The 6,000-nt window shown below is 47.4% G+C and overlaps 1 non-coding gene and 1 pseudogene across 1 annotated transcript; both read left to right on the top strand.

Annotated features, from left to right (window-relative positions):
• Positions 1 to 302: 302 nt before the first annotated feature.
• On the top strand, positions 303 to 374 carry TRNAP-AGG (transfer RNA proline (anticodon AGG)). Its single transcript has one exon. It is a non-coding gene; the product is annotated as a tRNA-Pro (tRNA).
• Positions 375 to 1,416: 1,042 nt separating this feature from the next.
• On the top strand, positions 1,417 to 2,349 carry LOC146192178 (uncharacterized; annotated as a pseudogene).
• The last annotated feature ends 3,651 nt before the right edge of the window (positions 2,350 to 6,000 follow it).

Raw genomic sequence — 6,000 nt, 5'->3', positions numbered from 1 at the left:
CAATAAAGAGAAGAAAAACGGCTCGGTGGTCTAGGGGTATGATTCTCGCTTAGGTTGCGAGAGGTCCCGGGTTCAAATCCCGGACGAGCCCTCTCTTCATTTTCCTTGCGCTGGTGGCAGCCACTGCTTTTGCTAATCCCACGCTCATTTCGTAGCCTGCGTCGTTTTCTGCCTTGCCGCTGCACTCATTCATGCACCATTAAATACTCAGCCAAATAGAGCGCCCGTTAATCCTCCGTTTATGGTTTGCCCCTTGCCACATGTGACAGAAATTCACTGAGCGACTGCTCACTCCTGTGCTGGGCTCGTTGGTCTAGGGGTATGATTCTCGCTTAGGGTGCGAGAGGTCCCGGGTTCAAATCCCGGACGAGCCCTATCTTCTTTTTCCTTGCGCTGGTGGCAGCCACTGCTTTTGCTAATCCCACGCTCATTTCGTAGCCTGCGTCGTTGTCTGCCTTGCCGCTGCACTCATTCATGCACCATTAAATACTCAGGCAAAGAGATCAAGTCGGAAAAAACTACACAAAATTTTCTGATGTTACGACAGAATTTCTGTGCGGTTTTTGACGGGAAACCTGTTGTGACAACAGAACATTCTGTAGTAACCTCAGAAAACTCTGTAGTTACAACAGAAATGTGCTACAGAACTACAGACAACAGAAATATACTATAGAAAAACTACACAACTACAGAAAAGTACTACAGAACTATAGAAAAGTGTGATGGTTACGAAAGAACGACAGGATATTTTGTCGTATTTTTGACACAGTTCTGTAGTTTTTTTCGACTGGGTCGAGAGCCTGTTAATTCTTCATTTATGGTTTGCCCCTTGCCACATGTGATAGAAATTCACTGAGCGACTGTTCACTCCTGTGCTGGGCTCGTTGGTCTATGATAGACCGGCTCATAGACCAACGAGCCCAGCAGAGGAGGGAGCAGTCGCTCAGTGAATTTCTATCATATCTGACAAGGGGCAAACTGGTTTTATGCTACAGTCAGCACAGGTCAAAATGCTGGCATATGCAGATGACATCGCTGTATTCTGTTCAAGCAGAGAAAGCATTCGAGAAGTCACTGTCCTTGTTGAAAAATTCTGCCGACAGACAGGCTGTGAAGTAAATTGGGAAAAAAGTGCCGGTTTCTGGCATGGAGACTGGGATGTTGCGCCCGAATACTTTTCTCGTTTGCAATGGTCAAAATTGCCGACCCAGTATTTAGGCGTGCCGCTTGAATCTTACCAAGATCCTACCCCTTTCTGGGCTGGCCAAGCAGAGAGGGCGAGAGAGAAAGCTGATTCATGGCAGGGCAAGCCGTTGTCAAAGTTCTCACGCGCTTATGTGTGCAATGTTATGTGTGCAATTCACTGAGCGACTGTTCACTCCCGTTCTGGGCTCGTTGGTCGGAATCCCCGTCCGGCTTTCGAGCACGACGGACGTGTGTATGATGAGCTCCGTTAAAGCGGTCTCAGCCGGCCTTGCGGACCGCGGTACCAGGAAAGAGGTTAGTAAGGATTATGTCGTCCTTCTGCCCCCACTGCCAACTGGGTATGTCGTTGAAAATACTGTTTTTGTGCACGCTAACGTGAAAACGCATCCATATCGCGCCGAAGATTTCCGAGAGCCACTTTTTCAACGAGTGCCGCCCACCGAAGTTCTTGCGCTCGGCGCATATCAAATGAACCATCTGTGGGCAGTGACGTACACAAGTGCCGAAGGTGTTAAGAAACTTTCAGCGAAGCCGGAATTAACCGTTAAGAAGAAAAAGTGCATGATTATTGACCCAAATCAACAGGACGTACGGCTAAAACTGCACTGGTTGCTCTTCCACGTACGTGAGGACGACGTACTGTACGTGCGGCACTTGCACCGTATGGGCGGGCCTTTGAAATCGGAAAAGACAAATGGCGTGTTAATGGATATACCCAGCAGAGCACCATGACACGCACAGCCGTTCTTAGGATGAAGGCTGGTGTTACTCTGGATGACATACCCCACCAGATTCGTGTTGGAATAGAGCAGCCTCTTGTTGTTGTGCCAGGCCGGGCACCGCGATGCCTCCGGTGCCAACAACTTGGGCATATTAGACGTGAGTGTCATGTCCCAAATTGCAAACTGTGTAAGCGTTTCGGGCATGCAGTGGACCGTTGTGCATACAAGGACCTATGCTGCAGCTGCCACTACAGCGCTCACTGAAAAGTTGGAGTTGACTATAGACGAGGTGGAGGCGGAAGAAAGTTTAACCCTTGTGACAGCTGTTCACACTTCTTCAACACGTCGTGCCGACAGCGTCGGAGAAGCCTCGAAGGAAGCCACTGTGCCAGTGCCTACTCCTGTTGTGACGATAGGCTAGAGGCGGCGAAGACGGACGGGCAAAACGCAAGCTGTGCCCAGGACACTGACGGACGAGAGGTATTGCAGGCGAGTGCTAACAGCTTGGACGCGGGAAACGACGAAGATTCCATGGATTGCACGGGGCATAAAGATGGCGGCTCAGCGGGGACGCGAACACGCGAAGCAGACGATTCGGAGGCGAATGGCACGGGTCGAGAACCGCCCCGAAAAACGCCATTCGTAAGAAGACCAAAACTTGGGTGAAGCCCAATGTCATCGAAGGCGAGAAGAGGGCGGACAACCCGCCTACCTGACAGTGAGTTTCGTGGACAGGCTGTAACCACGGACCAAGGGAATGCTGCCGGCTGACACTGCGGGAACAAGGACTGGGGAGCGTCTCATAGCTACCTTCTCTCAACTTGAGAATGACGCTACAAACAGGGATAGTTTTGCCACTATAAACTTTCGTGGCCTCGCCTCTACGCGTAGGCAGTATCAGCTAAGCAGGTTTTTCGAGGACTATGCTCTCGATATTATGGCAGTGCAAGAGACAAAGATGGACAGTGAATAAGGCACGGACCGCATGGTACTGCCTTTCCGTTCGTTGTTCACTGTATGTGTGTCGCGTTCTGTAGCTCTCTCCGTTGGTTGTGCGCTCTTTATTAAAAGGTCATTGGGTGTTTTCGAAAGTGCAGTAACCACTAGTGCCTCTGGATGATTTGTGATGTGCGATTTTTCTTTCTCAGGTGTGGAGTGGCGAGTGATCTCCTTGTACGCGCCGAATCAAGTGATTGAGCGGACAATTTTTTTTTAAAGAAATAGGCGGGGTGCTTGATTGCAACAAGCGGATTTTTTTGCTCGGCGACTTCAACTGTGTTTGTAGAGAAGAACATCGCAACAGTACTGTCAGGCAACGTGACCAAAGCGCTATCTCACTGAACGAACTTGTCTCTGAAAAGGGCTTGGAAGATGTGGCATTATGCATGCCAAATGCAAGAGTACACATTACGCGTTTTCAGGGGTAAAGCCATGCACTCTTAGACCGAGCCTACATATCGCTGGAGATGGTGATGTCCTTTGTTGATTACTGTGTCCGGGCAGTGAGTTACAGTGATCACAGCTTAGTGTTCTTCACACTTGGTTCAAGGATGCGAAAGCCAAATTTTAATTGGTCTCTGTGGAAATTAAATAGTAGCCTTCTCAAAGACGGAATATTTTTTATAAACTGTGACAGAGGCTTTACGAGAACTCCACGACAGCACAGGAGCTTAGTGGTGAGAAAAATTCTAAGCTTTTAAGCAAAACATGAAAATGAAAGCTATAGAGCATGGTAGTGTGCAAAGCTTTGAAAAGAAAGAAAACGAGATGAAATTAAAAGGCCTGCTGCAGGCACTTCTGAAGGAAGAAAATGTGCAACCAGGCCTACTGATTCAGGAAATTAGGGGCGTGAAGAATAAGCTAGAACAACTTGACAAGGAGAGATACAGAGAAGCGGTTGTAAGAGAGCGAAGTGAAACATTGTGGTTAAGCGAATCACCAACTAAGAGGGCGTTGGGCGAAGAAAAGTATGCTCAAAAGAACGATACAAAAGAATTTGTATACAATGGCCCCACATAATCGCGGATTGCTCGGATGAACAGTGTCAATGGGTGGCGATTTTGTGAATATTTTCCTTGCGGCGATGCCAAAACTTGACGAAACATTGCAAAAAAGGCTAGAAGCACCGATAAGCGTAAAAGAAATCGAGACTGCAATAGAAGAATTAAGCAGTGGCAAGACACCTGGCCCGGACGGCCTGGGAGCAGAGTTTTATAAGGCTTTCAAGCAGGACATTGCAGTTGCTCTGCAAGAAGTGATCATTGAAGGGTATGGGAAAACCAAACTGCCACAATCGTTCACAGAGGCGCACACTGTGCCTATCCTAAATCGGACGACCCCATTAAGCTTTTGTCGGTAACATCTTACCGACCAATTAGTCTCATGAACATCGATTACAAAAATTTTACGAACGTTTTGGCAAAGAGGGTGCAAGCTGTCATTCAAGAACTGGAAGGATCGCATCATACATGCGGAATAAAGGGCCTTACTGTAGCGACAAACATACACATTGTAAGAACCGTGCTAGAAATTTGTAATGCCTTCACGGGAAGAGTCGCCATGTTACAGCTCGACTTACAGAAGGCCTTTGACCGTGTCTCACACGAAGTTTTGTTTAGAATTTTGGAGCACGTGCAAACTGGTTGTGTTGTTTTAGATGGCCTCAAGATGGCTTACTCCAACTGCGTCACGCAGGACATTGTTAATAAGGAAGTGAGTGCGGATATCCTGGTCCGGAGCTCTCTGCGACAGAGCTGTCCCCTGTCGCCCCTGCTGTTTAATATTTTTTGGAACGTTTCTGCTTGGCAATAACTGCAAGCGGAAAAATAAACGGTTTTCGGCTGAAATCCTCTGAAGTTAAAATACTCGCCTGCGCTGACGATGTGGCAGTACTTTGTAATGATCGTGAAAGTGTCAGCGAAGTAATCTGGCTAACAAAATTCTTCTGTGCCCAGACAGTAAGTGCAATCAATTGGGAAAAAAGCATTGGGTTTTGGCACGGAAACTGGGACGCAACGCCAGAGGTGTTCGAAGGTATGCAGTGGTCGCCTATACCTTGCAAATATTTAGGAGTGCCCCTAGAAGTCTACGGGGACACAAAAGGGTACTTGGACAACGGAAACGGAAAAGCTAAAAGAGAAAACCACCGCGTGGGGAGGCCGTGACCTGTCTGTGTTCGTGCGCGCAATAGTGTGCAACCTTTTTTTTTAGTGTCAAAAATATGGTATGTGCTACAAGTTCTCTGCATGGCACGCGTGAACGTGCAGAAACGGCACAGGGTGTTCGCTGTTTTTGTGTGAAATTCCACATGGAAAAAGTTTAGCCGTACAAATTTATTTCGTTCTGTTCGAGCCGAGGGTGTCGGCTTAACACATCTGTTTATAAGACAACTCGTATCACATTTTTTTTTCCTACGTGATCAGCAGAGCGCTTTTCTATGTAGAGTTATCCAGTTACGTTCGTGCAGACATATGCCAGGTTTTGTGGTGTCATCGGCAGAACTGATGGGCAGCCGCATTGCAGGTTACCTTCGTGAAGTCGTACAGACGGCTGAAATAATGAGTGTGTGGTTTTCGAAGGATTATCTCTCTTCTGTGAGACGAAAGAAATTGTACAAAGATTTAGTTGACATAATGCTACCGATACCAATGTACGCATCGCTGTATATTTCTAGACCTGGACAGGACGTGCTATCGAGGGTGAAAAGAATGATCGTAAGGCCAGGAATTACGACTTTCTTTTTTAAGCTTCATACCGGCACCCTCCCAGTGAAGCAGTGGCTAGCTGAGAAAGGAATATATGTCTTATGGACGACGAATTATTTGCTATAAAAACAACCCGAAACTGTGGAACATGTGTTTATAGACTGCTGGGACGCAGTGTTCCACTGGGACATTCTTCAGCGGACTTTGAAGAATTTGAAAAAAGACCTGCCCATTTCAAGTTACGGGATCTGATTTTTACCAACAGAAAACGAAGATGGTGACCCGTATGACATGTTCATGTTTCTAGCACTGCATAGTATATGGAAGACACGAATGGCAGTTCGCCAAGCAGACCTTGATGTCCGGGA

Source organism: Amblyomma maculatum, chromosome 4 (genome assembly GCF_055883805.1).
Source record: "Amblyomma maculatum isolate TAMU_Amacu chromosome 4, ASM5588380v1, whole genome shotgun sequence".
Taxonomy (NCBI): domain Eukaryota; kingdom Metazoa; phylum Arthropoda; class Arachnida; order Ixodida; family Ixodidae; genus Amblyomma; species Amblyomma maculatum.
The sequence above is the reverse complement of the archived record's forward strand: the minus strand, read 5'-3'. Positions and strand labels throughout refer to the sequence as shown.